Source organism: Saccostrea cucullata, unplaced genomic scaffold (assembly GCF_032062105.1).
Source record: "Saccostrea cucullata isolate Sc308-1 unplaced genomic scaffold, CSIRO_AGI_Scuc_v1 ctg360, whole genome shotgun sequence".
NCBI classification, from domain to species: domain Eukaryota; kingdom Metazoa; phylum Mollusca; class Bivalvia; order Ostreida; family Ostreidae; genus Saccostrea; species Saccostrea cuccullata.
The window spans coordinates 280,405-305,029 of record NW_026928375.1 but is presented as its reverse complement, the minus strand read 5'-3'; the positions used below and the strand labels follow the sequence as shown (position 1 = coordinate 305,029).

At 32.4% G+C, this 24,625-nt stretch overlaps 1 protein-coding gene and 1 long non-coding RNA gene across 3 annotated transcripts in view; both read right to left on the bottom strand.

The window, feature by feature from the left end:
- LOC134277388 (uncharacterized) overlaps window positions 1-24,625 on the bottom strand; it is a 61,159-nt gene that overhangs the window by 20,592 nt on the left and 15,942 nt on the right. Inside the window, exons 1-2 of one of the 2 annotated variants that reach the window (XM_062759725.1) lie at window positions 16,942-19,288; window positions 15,834-15,921 (exon numbers count right to left, since the gene is read on the bottom strand). The exons of the other annotated variant lie outside the window; for it this stretch is intronic. The gene's annotated coding sequence lies outside the window, so the exon portion shown is untranslated. Of the gene's footprint in view, window positions 1-15,833; window positions 15,922-16,941; window positions 19,289-24,625 lie in introns of those variants that run through there. 2 annotated transcript variants of the gene reach the window in all.
- Window positions 5,561-6,579, bottom strand: LOC134277380 (uncharacterized). The gene is made up of 3 exons (XR_009994235.1): window positions 6,163-6,579; window positions 5,850-5,905; window positions 5,561-5,589 (listed from the first exon to the last, which is right to left on the bottom strand). It is a non-coding gene; the product is annotated as an uncharacterized LOC134277380 (long non-coding RNA).

Below are 24,625 nucleotides of genomic sequence, written 5' to 3'. Positions count from 1 at the left end.
TACAGAGCAATAACCACAATTCGCAAAAATTTTATCTCGCTAATCAAGAGTCAATGACTATCTCGCGAAATTAAGATGTCGCGAAAAATTTTGTGATCTACAGTATTAACCTTGAATAAATAGTAATTTAATTTGTGGTTAAATTCAGAAAAACGGCCGATCAGATTAAACATGACATCCGACGAGATTTAAACACATTTGGAAGCAGAGTAAGATTAACAGATTAAAGCTGACATGAATTCGTAAAAACGCAACATTTTCATCGATGTACGACTTGTTTCATACCAACTATAGCCGTATACCGCCATGTTTCTTTCAGATACCTTGTCTCATTGTATCGATATATACCCCTAAGCGCTCGTTACACTTGAATGATTTTTTGGTTTGGGTATCGACTTGTGCACATCTCCGATGGTAAAGCATATGAGAACACATGAGGTGATCAAGACATTTCAAAACAACAATAAAAAACATAATAATCATATTTCTGAATAATTATTCATTTGAATCAAAAGTAAAAAAAAAAGTTTGGAAGAGAAATTTAGATGCACGAGTACGTTTTTTTTACAGTGCGCCAATTTATGCAGAATAAAATTGAAATAAAAAGCAGTAAAATCCGCAAACACATTTTGAAAGTATTATCATTTGAATGGAACAAAACAACCAACGTCTTTGATCAGCAGGTCCTATGCAATTGATGCATAACGAGAAAACGCCTCGAACGCTGTAAACGTACCCATACTTGGTAATATGTGGTTCGAAGATGTGCACGAGTCAAGTTATATAAACCCTAAATTCCATTTATTGACATATGCATCACAAAAACGAAATTAACATAAAAGCTCACTAGTAAACACAATGCAATTACTCCGTACAGACTAGCACGTCGATATACTTAGTCCGTGCTGATAAGATTTTAGTCAGGGAAAATATCACAAGTGGAAAGAGAAGTTATTTGGTATTTTGGTATTTGGGTGGCTGAGGGGGGGGGGGGGGGGGGGGGGGGGGTAAAGCATTATATGTATAAACTGCTGTTCATAAGGTTTAACTGTTAATTGTCTATCTACATGTAGTTCTGATATACATTCTATACAAAGTCATATATATAGTCTGCAGTTGCTTTTCGTCGCAAAATTCATTTTTCAATTATAAATGATCATATTAGTACTAATTTCAAATCTAAACCAATTGATTTGATGTACGGTAATTATTTACTTCAAATATTAAAATCAATTAACCAGAATACAAATTATGTGTACATCTATACGTTCTTTAACACACACACGGAGAAAGGCCACCCCCCGTTCAGATTGATATTTAGGCATTTGAGTTTTATATGCGCGGGAGGGGAGGGGGGCTTGCAAAAATAATTAACATGACCGTTATTTGGAAGACAGACAGTTCTGCCGTATTCACTTTTTTTTTTAAAATGTGTCACTCCGGCCACATATTATGTGCAATCTGAGGAACGTAACTGTTTTATATTATGTTGTTACAGGAAGTCTTTCAAGATTTCAATATCCCTGCCTGACAGTCTAGCTATGTTTTTATATAATAATAATTTCTGTAGGAGTATTTGGGAGATAATTTTAAAAGCTAGGGTAGGGATACTTTAAATCAGGTTGAATACGGATAATTTAATTTACTCTTCTGTATACTGAACTCTCTCCAACCATCCGTTGGTGCAATAATAGGTATGAAATTCTACGCACTTTGTGCTGTACCATTTATTTAGCCTTAGGACAGATCAACGATTTTTTTTCAGGCGGGAAATTAAATTAAATACGAAATTTACTTTTGACAAGAAAGTACCCTAAACGCCAAAATTGAAAGAGAAACTAGCGAAATTGTGATCAATGAGCTCACTGAATGGTATCCCCGCCTCCCACATGGTTATAATGGCAAAGTACATATTTTGCAGTTGTTGCTTAACCCAAAATACGTGTCGGATCAAAAAGTAAAATAGGATGTGCACAATGGTAATATGTTCTGTTATTAACTTCAGATTCTGTGAAAGTTTCATTAAATTTCACTCAGTTGTATAAGAGAATTTGCGGATAAGAGATGGGTAACCCTAAAAGCGTAACAGACAGACGGACGGACAGACGGACGGACATAACGATTACTATATACCCTCTAGCTTTTCAAGCGGGAGGGGGTGTTATAATAAACGTGATATATATAATCACAGGAATGTGAACATTGGGAACTTTCTCAAATACCTTCTCAAACCAGTCGAACCTGGACCTGGACAACAGACAAGAGTATTTTTGAAAGCTAATTTTAGGTAGAATATGGAATTCTCACGGGGAATTTGATCTCTCTCCCTATAAAATGTGTTTATTCACCAATCAAGGGCCCTAGGGGGCATGAACAAATTATTACATTGATTACACTGATTACAATTGCATATTATAGATGTATAATGTACATGTAATATTAGGTTTGAGATGGAGAAGTGCAATACCACAAGTTGTATCATCATGAAAAAATAGGATTTATTAAATATTCACAGTACAGTCTCACACATATTTCACATTCTAATCTGAATATACATAGTTGCATACCCACATACACAAACATACACTTACTGTTACACATATCCTTCGGCTAATGATAATTAATTATTTATGTCTAGAAATTTAATTCATATTAAATTCTATTTTCATTATCACTGTATTACAGAATCATCTCGTTTATTAAACATGTACCCATCGCAACAATTTGCGTGAGGTATAATGTTTTTGGCCCGTCCCTCAGTCAGTCAGTCAGTTCTGTTCTTTTTTTTTTTTTTTTTTTTTTTTTTAAGCGCAGCTCCTCATAAACCACTGCACAGAATTTTGTCAAACTTTGCAGATATTTACAGATTTGCACATCACCAGGAAATTCCAAATTCTATATTTCTTTTTTCAAGAATTTCTCGTTTACATTTAGATTTTCGCCATATCTTGAATATACTAGAGATGAGCAGTTTGTCAGCGCAACTCCTCATAAACCGCTGCACACAATTTCGTCAAACTTTGCAGATATTTAGGACACATTGTGTATAAATGTGCATATAACAAGGAAATTGCGATTCCTTTATTTTTGTTTCTGGGAATTTCAGCACTTCGACTTTTGGGGGAGCGTTGGGTGTGTGAACTCGCTCACTTTTTCTTTCATTGTGCGTAAAATTATTAATAACTTTAAATCAAATTATATAAGGTCTAATAAATTAAGCAAATACACAGTATTTATTTGATAATAATTGATCATAAAGAAATCCAATCTGTTACAGACTTTTTTCTTAAATTATTTTTGTGAGAGTGTTATGCATGTTTTACTACACCCCCCCCCCCCCTTCTTTCACAGGTAAATATCTTCAAAAGGTGAATGATTCGTAATAATGCATGCTTTATTATAAATTTGATGAAGTTAAACCATGTAATCATAAATTTTATTCACAACATTTACAGACAAGAGTAATGTTTCTTTTTTTAAAAAAATTATTTGCATTTTTTTCAAACCAAACTGAGCTATCAACCTTTGATATTTTTCCGGACCAAATAATGATTGGCATGGGTCACGTGTGTACAAGCATCTTTTACTGTTGAGTTAGCAATGGATTACATGACTTCTGCATTTTTTCAATAAAAGTAAAATAGGATAATTCTTTCGACTTGTGCACATCCCTGTAACGATAGCAGTTTTCAGGTAAATGTTTTTATCACTACATTTGACGCGTTTTTTCGACCTGCATGGATTTTTGCTGTACATGAATGTGTTCCGTGTTAGTGTATTTTTATATTGCAGCAAATGCATTGAAAAAAAAATTAATTCTCGGTATACTTTTTGTTTTTGTTGAATTTTTACTTTTCAAACATGTACATATGTATTTGGTCAGTTTATGGACTTCTTCTAAAAATCATGCTATCAGAGATGTGTACATGTCGACAGCCAGGCTAGAAAAACACTCAAGTGAAACAACTACACAAGGCTATAAATAGCAGGTACAGGTGACCAAAATTTTTCAAAGAAATATGGCGGAATCGAAGAAATATGGCGGACAAAGGCGTACAGGAATGTAGTAAGTCGTACAGAGATGAAAAATAATGCCTTTTTAAGAGTTCATGTCAGCTTTAAATTACAGTGTATTGTATATCGACTGGTCAGACAATGGACCTTTACTACACATGCATGTAATTGTCCCTTTTAAACTAAAAGGAAACTATATACATACATATACTTACAGTGACACATTTTAGTGACAAATGATATGCTTGCGTTAAATTCAGGTTTTGTACAAAGAATATACTAAGTCTTGTAGACAAAAAGTTCTTTTGATACCCATTATGATACAAAAAGAATTAAAAAGGAAGATAATATTCTAAATGAATATTTTTAAACGTAACAATCATCCGAATTACCTCTGACTCTGATCCCTGCTTTATATATTGTGATATGTGCAAAGAAGAGTCAAAGCGGAGGCTAAATTGAAAAGTTGGAATTCAGCGACATAAGCTGGTGTCACGACTTTACTTTCCTTACACATTTATTTCCCGGATTTGAATTCCGAGACGCGGAAACGCAGAAACTAAAAGGGGGGATTCCTCTACAAATTTATCATTATTTATAGAATGCTATGGTCATGAAAACGGCGGTTAAGCCGACAACTGAAGCATCACTTGAATTATGTCGCCTCCTTTGACTTCTTTGCACATGAAGTCAGCACAAAAATCGGTTGCACAGTCACACGTTGTCAATACACGTGTGGACCTTTTGAAAAAAAAAATTAAGAGTTGTGAAAAGAACTTAAGAGCCATTCTCTATAAGCACCAAACTTTGATGGAAAGCCATAGTCACCGATTTTAATAAAACTTTGGTAAATGAATACATACTACTAGTCAAGTATACTGGTATATGCAAAATGTTGGGATACTGCTGTTTCCATGGAAACCAGCAAGTCATACTTTTGTCACATTTGCTATTATTTCCTTTATAATGTATGTGGCTGAAACTCATAAATGCAGCAAAAAAATTCAACAAAACAAATCCTGTAAAAAGATTATAGATATATAAGTTAATCTTAAAAAAATTGGAGGTGTGTTATTTGAAATAAAGAAAATAAAGCCTTGTAAATTTGCTATTTTTCAAGAGAAAAGTGCTAAATTTTATCAAGAGTTATTTCCATTCGTGTAACTCTTTTGTGTTTCCTGTGAAAAAAGGAATGTTTTTTGCCAGCAGAAGACTTTCAGAATGGTTTGCTACTTCGTTTTTACTACAAATTCCACTTGTCAGAAGATGTATTTGATTTGAATTCAGTTGAATTGAATGATAAGGACATAATACTAACAGAATGTGGTATTTTGCCGTCCAGTTCTGAAAATAGGCAAATTTGTACCACACATTTTTCTCTGCCTTTGAAACAAAACAGTGATTGAGTGATGTACAAAGAAGGAATTAGGTGTCAAATGCCATTCCTTATATAAAAAAAATCTGGTGAATCATAATGTTTCCATGAAAAGCAGAAATCCAACAGACCGATCCCAGTCAATGGTCACAGGTGTACTCAAAATACACAGAGGCTAGAGGACTTGTTCTTCCTGGAACCTGTGAGAATTGTACAGTCAGTGTATACTAGTATGTGTAATGGAATATTTATTATTTTAAAGTGCACATTTCTGTCTTTGAATAATTAATAACATATTTAATGTTTAAACAAATGTTGATTGAAATTTTGATGAAAAAATGGGGTAGGGGATGCTTAGATTAAGCATATAATACTTTATAGAGAACTATATTATAACAATATATTACATGTATGTATGAATTACATGTATATATCTTTTTGATTATCTGCTCAAATATACTTAATTAAATTTGAACTTTTAGCTCTATGCACCAGCCTGTCTTGTGAAGTTGAATGCTACAATTTGTAAAACAATATGAAGAGTAAGAAAATCTAGCTTACAATCAAAACACAGAAAATATGATCAGGTTTGTAATTTATTATTCATTGTGCAAGCTATAATTCACAGTTTAAATTGTCATTTAGAATTTTCATAATAATAATAAAAAGTTTAAAAGTAAACAGGAAACATATTGGAATAAAAATGTCTTTAATGAAAAAAAAAAATATACAAGACATCATCTAACAATGATTACAAGGTTATTGTTACATACCTGGTCTATTGGAAATATAGTAATCAAAAATAAATTAATTTACATTGAATAATTCAATTTATTTGATCAAATATTTTAGCATTATATATGTTATGTGTATTTTACAAAGTTCCAGGAAAAACAATGTTGTAACAGTAAACACTATGTTTTTGTCATTACAGTAGAAGGGATACTTATTGTGCTTATTTATTTTAGGTTCAGTCACACCTTATAAAACACGAAGAGCTGCTTCATTCAAGGCCATGATATGTTATAACAGCTGATTCAATGAAAGAGGTACTAGATCTCCATGCAGGAGAAATGCCAAACCAGAATTTTAATAGATCTTTTCAGACATCCCTTTTAAACTATGCCAGTGTCAGCCTTGAGAGACCAATATTAGCTCTTAATCATTTTATTCAATTTATTGGACATTTTTCAGAGAGAATTATTTTTGGTTTATATGGTTTAAAATTTGCTGTTTATTAATAAGTAAAAAATATGAAAGTCTATATTGCATGGTTAAAATCTTCATAAAACTATTGTCACAACTAAGATGAACAATTTTAGTTGTAAGTCATATTTAAAAAAAAAGAAATGAAATTAATAAGCTAAATATCTAAGAATTTTTTTTTTGATATTTGACTAATTTTGATAAAATTTATATAATCACATGGATGATTATCAAATTAAAAACATAGACATAATTTTCTGGCTTTGTTTATGTATATTAGCTACTACTAAGAATTTCATTTGGTTGTCAAGGTCATTAACATTTTAACCCACATTACATACTATTTTATTTCAACATTTTTTGTCTTAAAGATCTATGAAACAAAATTATTATGAGGCATATTTTCTCAATTAATTAGCACTACGCTGTATTAACCAGCACTGGTGAAGTTTAAACAGGATTCTAACACGATTATTGAAAACATCAAAGAAAACCGCCGGACATTATTCTCCAATAAATCACGAACGTCATCAAAAAATTATCAGATCAGAAACACGTATCAGATTAAAACAATTCAAATGCATGTTTGGCTGTAGAATGAAATATTTGTTTAGACCGCATCGATGTGTCGTCTTTGTAAGAAATAAACACGGTAAATTTCATAAAGTTTCTGATAAAGTCGGTCTTTATAGCTAAGCGGGGCTATTCCACGGACCTCCCTACACATTAAACAACGTGATTTTAGCGGTAAAACAGGAACATGATTTTGTAATTGTATATTCGTTTTAACTGATCAATACATATAACGAACAAATTTGTATTTTTGAAAAAGGCTATTTTTAATGTAATGAAAGCTCAGACCATCTGCATTCCAAACACAGGTAAGCAAACAAATTTTACCTCTAGTGTTAAATGGAACATCATAATCGAGACATGGTGACCTAATTCGTTTCTCTATAGAGGAAACGATCAGCCGTATTTATCGATCTTCGTAGAATAGAAATAAAGTCCTTGTTGTCGTGAATGATGCAGAATAACCTCCTCGGTCTCGAAATGTTGTTTGAAATATAAAAGCCTCGGCTAACGCCTCGGCTTTTATCTTTCAAACAACATTTCTCGACCTCGGAGGTTATTCTGCAACATTCACGAAAACGCGGACTTTATTTCTTAAATAACAGATTTGATTTTAAAAGATATGTGAGCCAATACACAATAGTAATACCCTCGCTCTGATGTGAATATATACTATCATCATGTTAATATTATTATTACACAAGTTTAGTAACAGGCAGATTTTGGGAAATAGTAAGATTACAGAAATGAATTTAATTCTGCCATATTGCATGCCTCAGCAATGAACGTGCTCAAGTTTCAATCATCTGCAATGAGTAGTTGCTGAGAAAGTTGCTATAACAATTTCTTTGGTATGGTGCAAAAATTTCAAGCATCTGAGATGAGTAGTTGCTGAAAAACTGCCACCAAAAAAGTTTGCTACTGACAGACGCATGGACAGACAGACAAATAAGGATAAAACAATATATCACCCTCTCTTTGAAGCGCATGGGGGGATAATAACTACATTCATTTATATAATAATACTTTCAGCTTCATGGAAAATATTACATGTATTTTTAAATAATTTATAACTTAAGGTCAAGATCTAGTAAATGAAAGGTGCCTACAGATTTATCAAATTTGAGAAATAAGTTCCTTTATTGATACTTTACAACTTTAGTTTGGTCAGATAAGGTGTTTCGGGGCATAATTTGTTGGTAAACAAGATCGAAAACTGTATCTTAAACTGTCATTTTCAATGAAATATTAAGAAAAGCAGTCATGAATATGGGAGTTTTTTCGTATTCGGCAAAGGAAATGTACCCAGATTGCCTACAGTCTCTCAGAAAACGGTAATAAGTATGTTCATGGCCTCTTCTTTAAATCAATATCAAATTTAATATAGGTATCCGGTCTACTTTTCATATGATTTCAAATTGAATGACATGAAAATACCCTATTTTCTACATAATTCTGCTAAAGAAGTAAAGTACGGGAAAAAGAAAGTTGAAATTGATTATGACGTCATAATGGATCTAGCACCAAAAAAATAGTCTCAAGTTATTTACCAGATCTTGACCTTAAGATTTCATTTTTGCATATTTTATTATTTTTGCAGGTTATTGAACAGTCTTTGAAAACTGTCAAGTGAAGAGTCAGAGTGGTACCGGTTGCAGATGCATGCACAGAAAATGACGAAAAAACTCTACTGAAACCATGGCTTAGATATCAACCTAAAATAACTTCTCTTCTCAATTATATCTCTTTCCCATGTATTCCAAAAGAGGATCTTTTTCAAATTCAAAGTCAAGTATCACAGGGATCATGTGAGATAGTGAAACAGTCTGCCTACAAAAATTAATTAAAAGGGAGGAAAACATCAACACATGTACCACAGATGGTTGCACACTATTGTTCTCTATATATTTTCCCTATGGTTTTCATGTACAGTCTTCTGTGTGATTGTTAAGTTTGGTGTAGTAGTAGACTTCTCCTAACATTGTTTAGAATTTTATTATTTAAATTCTGATGTAAAATCCTGTTTTAGTGTTCATTCAGTTATAGTAATGGGCCACTCTCCTTGTGAACAGATTGATGTCAAAATATCTTTAAACATTGAATACTTTTCAAATTGTTTTAATCGAATTAAAACATATGTATCATATTTCCAAAACCAGATTTGTTCTTTTTTTTCTTTTCAAAACAACCACTTTTGTATGAAATGTTTTGCTACTCAAAGAAATGAACTGTATCAATGAATGTACCTGTGAAATATGGAAGCACTGGCACAGTCGTTGCTATAGGTTAAATGTGAGTCAGGCTCCAAGGTTAAGGTGGAAAGGTGAAATAGAAGGTACAAACGAAAAGAAACAAGAAACACACAAGTGAAATATTTAAGTCTTGGTACCAATTGCTATGAATATGTTTAATACTTCTCAAAAGTACATCAACATCCAAGATCAAAATATCTATATTGTTTGTTTGTTTGGGGAGGCCTTGTTGAATTGAATACACTTATGAAACATGAAGGTCCTAATAGTAACTGCAAGCTCAAAAGTTATTCTCAAGGTTAAAGTGGGTCAAATTCAAAGTGAAGGTCAAAAGGTAAAATATATATTTATAAATTCATATATCCATGCAAAGGACTTGTCACAATAACGTATGAAAGCCTTAGCACAAAATTTCACGCGTTGTAGGCAAGGTAAAAATTGGTTAAATTCCTCCAACGTCAAAACATTAAATAATTTGGTACACAATGAAAAATCTTGAGGGAATACATAAATCATGTTGAATATGAAAGTCATAACCCCAACATTATAATGACAATCAACATTTTGCGGACAAACAAACAGAATGGTTGAGAGGGCAAAAACTACATGTATATACCCATATTCTTTGATTACTGGGGCAATAAACATGTAAAACACATAATAAACATACCCCATAAAAAACATCTTTATCAAAGAAAAAATATTGAAAACATTTCAATCTTATTTTGTCTTTCTGCTGTCAAATGAAAAATACAGATGTATGCTTTAGTTCATTAAATTATCTAAACAGCTGTTGAAAGACTTGTTGCTAAAACAAATCATCATGGCTATTTTCATGGCAACTACTCAAATATTTTAGAATAAAATACGAAACATATCCCTTTTCTCAATATTATCTCTAATGATATATAGATGGGTTCTTGTTTGAATTACAATGTTTATTGTTACGATATATCACCCTCTTTCTGATCTAAAAAAGACCAGTATTGTTACTATAACTCACAAGCATAGAACATTATACAGAATATTATATTGAATGAAAGTTTGAAAGATTTCCATGACTATTGTGCATGTGACAATGATCACATTAACGCATTAAGATTTTTTAATGAAAGTATCAAATGAATTGATGTTGAGCTAATTGAATTTTTTTTATTTGAAATCGAATATGATCATATATAATTATTCTCTTTTTACAACACAAGCATAATACATGGACATATATAGTTGCTATGACTAGTAAAACTTATTTTAAAATTAAAATTCTGGATTATTATGTGATACATGTAGATTGATCCAAATCTTAGTTTTTCCAACATTTTTTAATCCAATAAATATATATAAACACAAGTTAATCTATCTTGAAATATTTCTGATGTTGCCATAGCAACGATTTTGAAAATCAATTATTTTGGATTTAAGAAAAAACACACCTTTTACTTTTTAGTATATTTTTCATTAAGGTTCAAATTCACATTATACTTGATTGAGATGAAGATATGTCTCTGTGTTTTAATTTAATTTATGCTCAAAAATGTACAAAAAGATGCAATTTTCCAAAAACGGTCAATTTAGCAAAACATTGAGATTTAAGTGATTAAATTAGATACAATGGTGATCGACAAATGTAAATAACTTGCATCATTTTTGTTGCTTTAAGTCTTGTTCTTAAGGAGATATATTTATTTTACATTCAAATTTATCGGTTGTTTAATCATTTTTGTTTAAAAAATGTCAAAAACGGTGCTGTGAGAGGCGTTCAGGAGGCCAAAATTAGCCATTTGTGGTTACCATGGTAACGGCACCCCCAATAATTTTTTTTGCTAAATTTCAAGAAAGGGTGATATATAAGTAATAATTATAAAATTTGAACAAAATCAGTGACATCACCTTTCCACCGATTATTGAGAAATTTTGGTTCTTATAAAGAATGATGTTTCAATTATTTATTGGTAAGGAAAGTAAATGTCAAAAATGGTTTGCTAATAATGGCAGCGACATCAAACATAATTTGTTCATGTGATTGATTGTTTATTTGTCTTGATTGTATATGCCTAAAAATGTAAGTACTTTATGCCATATAAAGAAAACAATCTCTCTCCTCGAAATGTACCTTGCAAAACAGCATTCAATATCGATTTAACGTTTTTAATGCGTTGTTTAGTATTAGGGAACTAATATTTCATTTACACTAAGCAAAAATTGCTCAAAAAGTTGAAAAGAGTATATTGCAGATGCAAAGATTCATAGCATAGTAAATATGATTTTACAGTTTTTATTCCTCTTATCTTGATTTATGTATCAAGAACCTCTGTAATAGATCAAAGAACGATCAATTGTTTGAATAAAATATGAAGATAAACATCTGTCATCCATCACAAAAATCTCAAACAGTACATTTTTACTGCATAATTAGTGAATGTTTTTATTGCAAACACAAGTATACAATTCCTGTTGGTGTTGAAAGCCTTCCGTATGTATTAAACTTATGTTTGGTAAGAAGGATATGAAGATAACGACGAGCCATTAAGAATCCAGTTCTTTTGCACGTGAGATATGTCCTACCATGTTGACATGTCCTTATGTTGTGCTTGTAGGAGATTTCTGTATATATTATATTTCTGAGAATTTAAATATGTTTAAGCTCCCAAACTATGAGAAGAAAGGGAAAGATGATCCTCTATGAAGAATGAAACACTCTCAGATGACTATTGATACTTTAGTAAATAAGGCATTACACAGGTGACAGTCAATCCAATCTAAGATGATGAAAAAATGAAACACGAAATTGATTTGTATCTTTATGCATGCATCTTTATATTAAATATATTTAATCACTACCAACCTTACCAACATGACACCCAATCAAAGAAAAAAGTATTGAATTTCCTGAATTTGGGCAGACTTCTATATTTGTAGGACTGCTCAGAGTCTTTGGACTCTTCTAGAAAACTAATACAGCCTACCCATGCTTCTGAGACCAATATATTCACATAAATGTATGGCTGAACATTTGTCAGATTTTGAATGAATTTGATTAATATGCAAATCTTTTTTGTAGTTTCCCATTGCATGAATATTAGTAGAGAACTCCTCAAGTTAACGTATTGATAAAAAAGTTTAAAAGTGAAAAAAAACGTTCTGGAGGATTGATAGGCAACATAAATACACCAAGAGCATAATTTATCGTCTCCAGGAGTTGCATATATGTTACTTGTAATACACTGTACCTACGTATAGAATAAAATAAAAGCAACAATAACATGATTGCTTATTGGCTGTCTAAACACAGTTATCAGGAAAGAAAGGTTTTTAATTTCAAATTTGGTGCATTAAGCATAAATAAGGAAGTCAACGTTTGAGTAGTGAGCAGGCCATAGAAAATGAGAAGGGTACCCTTCTTAACTAAAAATGTTGTACGACCTGTATGGTCACGATAAAAATGGTTTAGTACATTATGCCAGCATGTTTGTTATGTGATTGAGAAGTTTTTCTGCGTGTTGAGTACTTTTTAATAATGACAGCAGTGAGTTTGAACTGTTTATTTTTTTCTTAGCTAGGATTTTTAATATACAATTATAGCCTTTTTATGAGATTAATCCCTCGGTATGTAGACCTTAGAGAAAGCATATCGACCAAGCACAAAATGCAAGATTGATATGTTTTCTCTAAGGTATTCCTTCAGACTCAAAGGGGCTATCAAAAGCAGGGGTTCTCGATCTTATGAATCTGTTTTTTTTTTCGGAATATTGCTGCAACTGAATGTGCAAAGCACAAAAAGGAAACTCGGCGACTGGAAGAGGTTTTCATGCTACGCACAGCACCATATCTAACCTAAAAAACATAAACTACTGAACTGGAACAAGCAATGTTGGCCAAAAGTACGGGAGACAACCTGTGACATCAGCAGCACAGGATCATTTCAGAGGAATACCTAAACATCATGAATGTGACACAATTTATTCATTTACAGAATAGCTATCCCTGAACTGCACAGGCCCTCTAACAAGACTTTTTTCAGTTGACTACGAATGATTGAGGATTATTCGACCCATTGTTCTGTCCAAAAAATAACCCCAAAATCGACTTCAAAGATCTTAGATCAAACAAGCATGACCACAGCATCACCACTGAAAACTTACGTTCAGCTAATAGTCCGGAATGTATATTGGATTGATTGATTGATTGATTGTATATCGTTTAACGTCCCTCTCGAAAAAAATGTATATTAGAAAGCCTGTGGTAAGTTTAAAATTACTAAGGGTTCGTAATAAACGTTAAACAGAAAAATGACCCCTCAGGACGTTAAAAACTTGTTCGTGGTAGTGTAATGATATGAAAAATGGTATAACTTAAATGTAAGAGTGATTTGGTTCGTATTCGAAGGACTTTGGTGGAAAAAGGTACTATAACGATGTTCTACATTTGTACCTGCACATGCCTTTTAAATTTCGCAGCATTCTAGAGCCGTGTTTCAATATGACAATACACAGTCACATAGATCTCGTTCGATTATCACATTCTTGCAAAGCAATGGCAACCTGTTTTTGCCACAGTCATCTCAATCGCCAGATTTAACCCAAATTTAGCAGCTTTGGACAAAATAGATTGACATGATTTGTCAAGGACAATCGCATCCCAGACTCTGTAACAGCTGACCATATCTCAGTCTATAATTGGAGTGGGAGAGTATTCATTCACAGTTTTATTACACACATTTGCTTCCATTAGTTGCCGGGTTTTTTATGCGCCCGGATCGATAGATCCGAGGCGTATATTGCTTTTGTCCTGTCTGTCTGCCTGTCTGTCTGTCTGTTTGTTTGTTTGTTTGTTTGTCCCCAAACTTTAACCTTCGCCATAATTTTTGAACCATGAAAAGTAGAAACTTCATATTTGGTATGCATACTTCACTAATGAGGTACTTTCAATTGACACCAATATTAATGACCTTGTGACCTTGAATGTGACCTATATGCTAAAAATATCTTATCAGCAAACTTTAACTTTGCCATAATTTTTAAAGCATGAAAGATAGAGACTTCATATTTAGTATGCATACTACACTTATAAATTTCTTTCAAATGACACCAAGGTCAATGACCTGGTGACCTTGACTGTGACCTATATGCTAAAAATAGCTTTTTCGTAACTTAACTTTCATCATAACTTTTGAACCACAAAAGATAGAGACTTCATATTTGGTGTGCATACTCCATATCAAGTTCTTTTTAATGACACCAAGGTCAATGACTTGGTGACCTTGACTGTGACCTATGCTAGTTTGCTAAGAATAGCTTTATAGGTTTTTGTTGCCGCCGGGCGCATTGTGTTTCACAAACACATCTTGTTTTGGCTATCATTTGTTTCTGTGGGGGTGGGTCCTTACCAGATATTGATCTTTGATTACCTAACTATCCATGAATTTATAATTCTTGAGTAATTATGACACTTCGATAGTATTCATATTGTCATCTACAACTCTGTATTATCAATAAACCATTTTAATAAAATAATGAATGACCTCTATGGAAAATTCAAGCTCCAATTATCGAATTTCTTTGGCAAAACTGAGGTCTGTAGATCTTAATTTTGACGTGTTGGATCTATTAACATACAAATTGCTACTGCTCTTGTCATAATTAGGTATTGGTTGGTACTGTACATGTCATAACTTAAGTTACAAGTTGGCACAGTATTTGTCATAATTAGATAATAGTTGGTCTTGTCATAATGAAATACTGGTTGATACTGTTTTTGTCATAATGAGATACTAGTTGGTACTTGAATTGTCATGTTTTATACTGTTTGGTACTGTATTTATCATAATTAGATATTGGTTGGTACTGTACTTATTATGAGACAATAATATATTAAATGATTATCTTTATACGATTTAGGATTATTACAATGTATTTGCTAAGCACATTAAAATTGTTTTACCTGAAATGGAAATCAGCCTAGAAAATAAGGTTTATAAAGACATTACTCCTTTAAACAACATGGAGGTTTTTCTTGATGATAATGTTTCTGTTTGTTTTGATATAGAAAGATCATTTTTATGAGTCATTTATCTCATGCGTAGATCTAATTGCCGTGATGTTAGCCGGAAACCGTATACATTTTTTTCACATGCATACTAAACTTGGCCCATATAAACAATAGTCGGACAAATCTTCCCGATAATAGCGGGGACATGTTACGTTGACGCTCCCTGTCCGTTGTGAGCTAGTAACATCGCCCTATATCGGTGCACCATGTTTATATGTTTCAGTTACTTTTTGCACCAATCGGTAAATGGATGTTTATGATTGTTTTTTACCAGCTATATGTGTGCAGAAATGAGGGTAAGTCATAATAATATGAATACACAGTTTAAATCTAATGTAGAATATATATATTTTTTTAATATTTACCTATTAAATTTACTTCATGGATCCAAAAACAGTGTTCTTTATCATGGGATGCAGCACTGTACATTATTTTTCTCCATTCCATAATGAACTGTATAATTTAAGTGAACATCTATACTCACCGTCAATGAAAACGCAACACTCTAATTTTAGGGTGAAAAGTATATACGGGTTATAACTATGTACAAAAAAAGTTAGGACATCTTTTACTTTGCCAAATCAATTATTTAACGGTTGAATGAATTTCTTTCCTCTACCGGAAGTTGCTTTTTAGCCCTCTTAACAGAAATCAATTTTTTGCATTTTTAATACAATTTTAAACAATTGTTTGGGTTTTCAAGGTTTTGAAACTGTTAATCTTAAGTATTGTACTAAAAGGCCGGAAAAAAATCCTTCTTTCTTTACCGGATGTGATGCCTATATTTCCTCAAAATGACTGATTTTCAGTGCTAATGTTGGAAATTCTCAAAATAAAGAAAAAAAGAGCTGCAGATGCAAATGTACACTATATCACAACTCATCAGGCTCATGTGTTTCAATAGCATAAATAATATTTTCTTGACCGGATGTCCAAGAGTTACTACACTACGCTAAGTTAGAGAAAATTCGACCGCAGTATCTGAACAACAGGCAATTAAAAATGCCCAAGAATATTTATTTCGCTCAGATAAAGACATTGATAAACCTAATGGGTGGTAGAAATCGGACTGCGTACATGTATATTTTACATAGCGGACTAGCATGTTTAGATTAAATGGTCGGAAGGGGGGGGGTGTTTTATTTAAATGTTATCTGTTAAGAGGGCTAAAAAATCAACTTTCGGTAATGAAATAAAAACCATTCAACCATTAAATAACTGATTTGGCAAAGTAAAAGTTGTCCTAACTTGTTTGGTATATAGTTATAACCCGTATATACTTTTCAACCTAAAATTAGAGCGTTGCGTTTTCATTGACGGTGAGTATATTAAGAATTTGCTATTATTAAATTTCAGTTACTAGTATTTGTAATAAAATACAGGAGACAAAAATTCATACTTTACATACTGAGACAAAAATACTTTTTCCTTGATTTTATATTCTAAACATTGATACATGTAGCATTTACTTACCATCGTTTCTCAGATCTCTTGCATTGTTTCCTTAGTTGTGACATTAAAGTGGCTGCTTTGGATTAAATTCTAATTGAGCCATGATATTACACATGTTTCTAACATGTTTAAATTCATAACTCTGAGCATAAAAACACTTGATAATAAATTATTATGAAAAAAAATTCAGGTTACAATGTTCATTATTTCAACTACATAACTCTGCGGAAATCTCGCCGTTGAGGTAGGAAACGTCTGTTGGATTGAGGAAAATGTGCTACAAGATCAATCGTTGTGGAATATTTCAGGAAAGATAAAAAAGATCCTGGAAAAATATCTTGCTAAGCACTTGCAGAACTGAACTTACACTTAATATATAGTAAATCTGTAATAGGAGAAAATCCTCAAATGTTACATTTAAACGATCCTTCTAGCAAAGCGGAATCTTCATCTTCAATTCTCCTTGAAGGTATATATACTAATCAAAATTTCTAAGTCCCCACGTAAGTTTTTGTTTTACACTGCTTTTATATTAAATAATTCAGACAATATAAATTGAAAACTATACAGGATAAAAAGAAGCAAAATATTTTTTTTTCACTTAATCTAATTATATCGAAGGAATTTAACACAAAATGCAGAAGCGTGAAGGCACCCTAGAATTGAAAATTCGCAACGTTCAATACTGTTTTTATCCTCCGTGCAAACGAATTAAGATCAAGACATTTGCTTCTCAAAGAATTCACACAATTAAAGAAAAATCCTTATGGAATGTTATTCAATGTATGGACTAGGTCGTCCTCTATATTTCCGCCAGATTCTGCTGCTGCAAAAGCGCTTAATCTCTGGTCCATCTTGTCCCGTTCATGTTCTATAGGGTTGAGATGTGCATGACACTGAAGCTAACCAAAATTGTTTGACCAAATATTAATCCTACAGTACATAAGGTTTTCTTAAACGCATTCCCCACTCTTCCAGTTTGTTTCTAATAATTTGGATAATTAAGGAGACTTGAATTAACTTTTAATGAGTGCAGAGCAATTGTACTTGCAGAAAGGTTCCTTCCACAATAGTAAGTAATTCTTATGTAGTAGCCCTGTTAATGTGTCGTTGCAGTACGTGTATACGCCTTGACCATGGGCACTTCCGGTTCCAGTTTGAGTGAATTTCCGGTTAAACTCTAGGGTGATTAAGTGGTATTTCTTGAAAATCTAGCAATTTTTAATGATTATAAGGAATACAAGTAAGCTTTGTGCATCTTCCTGACGGTATTTTTAACGGTTTTACATAAAATAAACAAATACAAACGAAGGAAATACAACTTTCCTTTAGTACCACCAGCTTAGACCATAGCAACTTCATTTGCACTTTGTCGTTCGTACATACACGGCATTTTAAACAAGCTTTTTTCTGTTTTTCCTAAACAACTGAAGATGGAGAACACATGGCAATTTAAATAAATGGAAGATACACCCGAAAACATATGAAACTCGCACTTCATGCTTTTTAACAAAAAGGGTCATGGCTGGGTAATTATACATTCGATTTCAATTTTACTTGGTCGTAACAGGCAATCATTGAAAAATTAAGTCAAAATTGTGAACAACTAGTTAATTACTGCTAAGATTTTTAAATACTCAAAATAATAAAAGTGGGGACTTTTTGACAAGTATACTTTTTAAAGCTGATTAAATGTCCTAATTATAAAAGATCTTTTATTTGGAGTATAATACTTTGCAATGTCTATGTAGTGTCGGTATGAAGATTGTTCGAATCATTCGAATGCCACCACTGTAAACATCAATGTCAAGCACAATTAATCTTGCAAGATAAAGAACTTTCTCGACTCCCCCGCAAAAGAGCGATAATAAGTTAGATAACTGTGAGGGCACTCACGATATTACATACACTTGCTTCGTATCCCGAATGTATTTTAGTTTCTAAAATATACATTTAATATGATCAAAAGTATAGAGCAATTACTTAAACAAAATTATGTTTAAAAACTAAAACATAACGGATAAAACTCGCATATCCTTTAGTAAAAATAAAAACTGATGAAAAACCTTAGAGATACTATGCTCTTCGAAACAACGTGTGTTAAGTGATGTTATGATAAGTTGAATTCCTTTGGAGGAGGTTGATCAGAAAATAGAAATAAAGAACAGGTATTTATGAAACACTAACGCTCCCTCCATAGCTAATGTTTTGAAACGGAAGTCAAACATCAAGAACAAGAGATCAAATTATTGTTCCGAAAAGATAGGATCTGGCACAAGTACATACATATATAACTGTGATATATGAAAATTCCAGCACCAACCATTGAAAAGGTGTGGCCAATAATTTTCTTTAATGTGGGTCAAGTCACGAGGTCATTAGGTACTATAAGACTTCTCAGAGAATATTTAAATGTACTTTGTGCATTAACTTCTCGGAACTACATATGAATGACATCATGCTTATTGGGAGAGTGTCATAAACTTTACAGCTTATTCCAATTTGCAAATGAGGAATCAAAAAGCTAGTTTAAAACAAAGGTGTTTTAATATTTTTTTTTTCAAAATATCTCATATATCCGAATAATTCAGGTAACTGTTGCATTCAACTGTACTCGTGTCAGCGTGTTCAAAATACGTACGAAAATATACATTTGACATTCACCCTCTTTATGTGGATAGAAGCAGAATTCATAATATGTCTATAAAAGAGCCTGGAGTAGGTTATTAATGAGGGTTTATTTAAATTTTTATCTGGCAATCTGTAAGAAGAGTCACACCTCTAACTTGATCTTGCTTGGGAAAATATATAATGGCTTTGTTTAAAGGTTTAAAAAAGATAATTAAGCATATAGGTCACAGTTCAGGTCACAAGGTCAATGACCTTGGTATCATCTGAAAGAACTAGATTAGTAAAATGTTCACACCACATAACATAACATCTCTTTTTTTCATGGTTTAAAAGTTATGATGAAGTTTGTTGACAAAAAAAAAACAACAAAAAACAAGAGGCCCAGGGGCCACAGCGCTCACCTGAGCACATCAGGCTTGAATTTTACCTCCCCCCCCCCCCCGGCATTCATCATTTGAACAAACTAGAATCTACACTACCTGAGGATGATTCCATATAATTATCACTAATCATAGCTTTGAAGTACTTGAAATTTTTTTTTTTAAAGGTTTCCCTATATATCTCTATGTAAAACTTGGGTCGGCCATTTTGGCCCCACCCTAGCCCCGGGGTTCATGATTTGAACAAACCTGAATCTACACTACCTGAGGATGATTCCTCATGAGTTTCATCTTTCCTGGCCCAGTGGTTCTTGAGAAGAAGATTTTTTAAAAATTCCATTATTTTCTCACTAATTCATAATTATCTCCCCTTGGAAAAGGGCGTAGCCCTTTATTTGAACAAACTTGAATCCCCTTCACCCAAGGGTACTTTATGCCAAGTTTAATTGAAATTGGCCCAGCGGTTCTTGAGAAGAAGTCGAAAATGAAAAGTTTATGACGACGACAACAACGACAACGACTACAACGTTGACAGACAATGAACAAATTTTGATCAGAAACGCTCACTTGAGCCTTCGGCTCAGGTGAGCTAAAAAATAAAAAAGTTATGGCTATATTGGTCATTTCACATGGTGCATGTGCGTGCTCTAGCTTGCAAGCATGTGTGCGAAAAATGACCTTCGTTCCGCAAATCTACATCGGATGCCTACTTACCCTAAAAAGGTTTTACCTCAATTGGACGAGTAGTTTAGGAGATCCTTAACAAACAAATAAGTACCCAGGAAGAAGAAAAATAATAATAGTAAGAAAAAGAGTCAAAACAATATGTTCTCCAACTTAAGAATCGTTTGGGAAATATAATAGTGTACATCCCTTGTTGTTAATGCTCACTGTAGTGGAGACTTAACAGTGTGTACCAAATAGCTCCCTTTATATTTCCGGTAAAATAAAGACTGGCAAGTGGTGCTAATCAGTAACTATACTTAGCAAATTGTGTTTCAATTTAAAAAAACAGGAATCTAAGACGGGTACCTGATATACTGTAGAAGTGGAAAACATTACGGTGTTTTTAATTTCACTATGTTCACGATTTCTGAATTTTCCGCGAACTTTAAACCATCGTGATTATTATTTTACGTCATTTCTACCTAGAAACAGTCATAGTACCCGAATAATTACAAACGATTCTCCGTGAAATTAAAACCACCGTGAAAGGTAACTTTCTAACAAACTGTGAAATTTTAGACACGTGAAATTAAAGACGTCTACAGTATAAAGGTAAATTAATGAACAAACATATATTTTAAAAAATCTACATTCGATATTGCAGAAATAATTTTAATTTCATTTTTACATAAGGTTTTTCACACGCATTAAGTCTGTTTGTATGTAAACACATTCAAAATGCTAAAACTTCGAGCACGAATTTCACCTCTGCTGATTTTAATTTTATAGGATCCTTAATTTAATAGAAAATTATCACTGCATTGTCTTTTTGAAGTGTAATTTTGTGCACATCCTGAGAAAAATATTAATTCAAGACAAAAGTCTGATTTGGGTAGCTAAAATAAAATAAAGCTGCTTCACGTAGGTAAATAAAACTATGTAGGTAATTTTAGCTACATAGCTAGATTAAGTCATTGTACCAGACCTGATGTAGTTGAATCCACATTTTCAAAAGTTATGTCCCTTGGCTGCCATCTTTGGGGATAGAGCCATAGAATCCTCACAGTACCCTTTGTAGTTTTCAGGTTTGTAACTGTGTCATTTGACTTGAATAAAAATTGCCGCATAGTTTATACTAATTGTCCCATATTCGGGCTACCCACACGTCCAAAGAAAACATTCAATACACAGTGAATACAACCGTTTGGTAGCATAAAGAGGAGAAATGTTGTTTCTTTCCCTTTTGGTTGACCCTACAAAGGGACACAACTTTTGTAAAGTGTGGATTGGACTATGTTCCACAAACAAACCCACTAAACCTGTATCACATCATTATTGCCCACTAAATATAACTGATGTAATTCCAAGTTAATATTCATTGGGTCTATTTTGTAATCATTACGTTTCGTGATTTTTTTTACTGTCATCAAGGAAGTAAAGCGACTGTCACTGCAATTCGTCTAGAGATAATTCGAACGAAACATTTCATCATATTCTATGTTTTAACTTAAGTGTATTTTCCATACATATAAAAAAGCAGCATATTAAACACATAATAAATATATTTTATTAAATATATAATGCAGCTGCATGTGAAAACATTTAAAACGCTCGAACAAACTTTTATCGTACGATGTCGCCTTTGTACAACGCGGGAGAAGTAATACGCAAATACAACCTGAGATTACAATCAAAGTACTGAAAGTACTGCTACGAGTTGATGGTATTGTTTGTACGTTGTTTAACATCCCTCTCGAGAATTTTTACTCATATGAATAGGCATCACTACTTGCTAATGTAGAGCTGCAAATTTTGCCCTATACTCGGCACTTTACGCCCATTGATCAGCGATGGCTCTTTTTTGTGCCAGAACATACTGCGACACAGGACCTCGATTTATACCTTCTCATCTGAAGAACCGGTTGCCACGTCCCATAGTGGGATTCCAACGCACGATGTAAGGATCAACTGCTTACTGTTAAAATGAGTTGAGATCACTGAATAATATTTGGGTTATTGCTCTGATGAAAAAAAAAATAAGCAGCTTTTCAAACAAATATTTCAAACTAAGAGGACCAACCTTCAACAACATTAAAATAGGGAATTGTAATTTACAAAGAGCGCAAATGAATGAAATCATTAATATGCACATCAAATATTTTCACTATTTTCATAAATTGACAAAAAATTTTACATTTTCAGTGCACATCAATATGTTTTATTTCTCGTGATTGAGCCACTCCTAAATTTCAAATCCTCTATTTTCATTGATATGCATATTACAAAAATTCAAAATTCTTGATTTTTTTAATATGGTTATTGAAATTCAGCTCCTCATCTTTCAAAATTTACATGTATATTTGATATTTTCTTGATTTAGCCACTCGTGAAATTCAACTCCTTGTCTTGTATGGTCTTTGATATGCAAAATAAATACTCCAATTCTCCAGATTTAGCTGCTCTTAAAATTCAACGCTTTTTGACTTTTAGTTGAAATGAACATTTCAATTTTATGTTTTTTCGTTTGGTTTAGACACTCTTGAAATATATCTACCTGACTTCAATTCATTGATTTGTACATGTAATATTTCATTTCTTTCAATTTATCTCTTTTGTAATTCAACTACATGACTTTCATTGTAAAATTCATGAAGGATTAAAGCAATATGTGCTGCATATTTGACATAGGAAAAAATGTTGCAAATTTGTAATTAACTTTTTCAATGACAGAAAATAGAACATTTATAAACTTCTGTTGTTCATATCTGCTATGAAAGAACTATTTATACGCGTTGATTGACGCAAAATTGCATCATTGTCGTCCTGTACAATAATGATTTCTTACATATAACTGTATATTAGGTTGTACAGAAATATTTCTTCTGAAACATTTTAAAACTTTATTCTGGTTTTATTGATCATAAGGGTTTAGATTACATACAAATTAATCATAACACATTTTACCAGCAAAATAAAATTCTAAAAAATGCAGCTCATATTGTTTTAATATTCCAATTCATTTTGGCTTTTTGACTGAAGACTAAAACTTTATCACAATGGCATGGTATATTAATCGTTTACATAGTCTATTTACTATTGAATATACATGTATTTGATTTTTCAGTCTCTTGATTAACATTTATAAACAAACATTTCTCATTTTATTTATGAATAACACCCGATTTGATCTTTCTGTATTTTTTTTTGTTATTATTTTTTTCACTGTCTTCTGTACTTTAAATTCACAGTATCACATTGCCAGCATCTGATAGTAAGACACAGCTGGATATAGTAAAGGAACTCTCTTTCCAGAGTAGCACAGACAATAAGATAAGAATCACAGGCATGTTAAGTGACCTTTACTGTATTTAAAGCTTGCTGTGATGCAGATCTAAATTGTGGAAGACAGTGGTTCTTTTATTGTTTGCACAAGAAGTAATGGCATTTACATAAAAATATTTTTATCAAATGGTACACTGTACAGCTCATTTCTTCCCTTTCAGATTAATATTTGATTTACTTCGACTATCTCAACTAGGTGTTTCTCCCCTTGTTTACAAACATAAGTAGTGTTCTATATATAAACACATCATCACTAGTTATCGCGGGAAAATTGCACTGGTCATTAGCATACTGGATCACGCAAGGATTAGTTTATTTATATACCACTAACACGTCAGTCTTGTAAAAATAACCTGGTTTGTACAATATTTAATTGTGTAGATTTTCTTTCAAAATCTATTTTCAAGTTACTGAAAATAAGTTGAAATAGTTGAAAATACTAGTATTTATTGACATAAAAATCAAAACTTTTTTTGCACGACATGTCACAATTTTTGACTGCATGCCCCCCGCACTATTTTCTCTCACGGATTGACACAAATTCCAAAAAAAAAATAAAATAATAAGTATTTAAGTATATAAACACCTCAAATCATATCAGGAAACATATTCTTATTCTGTAGATCATGAATATTGCAAATAAGCCAATATTATACAAGAATCTGTATGCAAAATACTCAAACAAA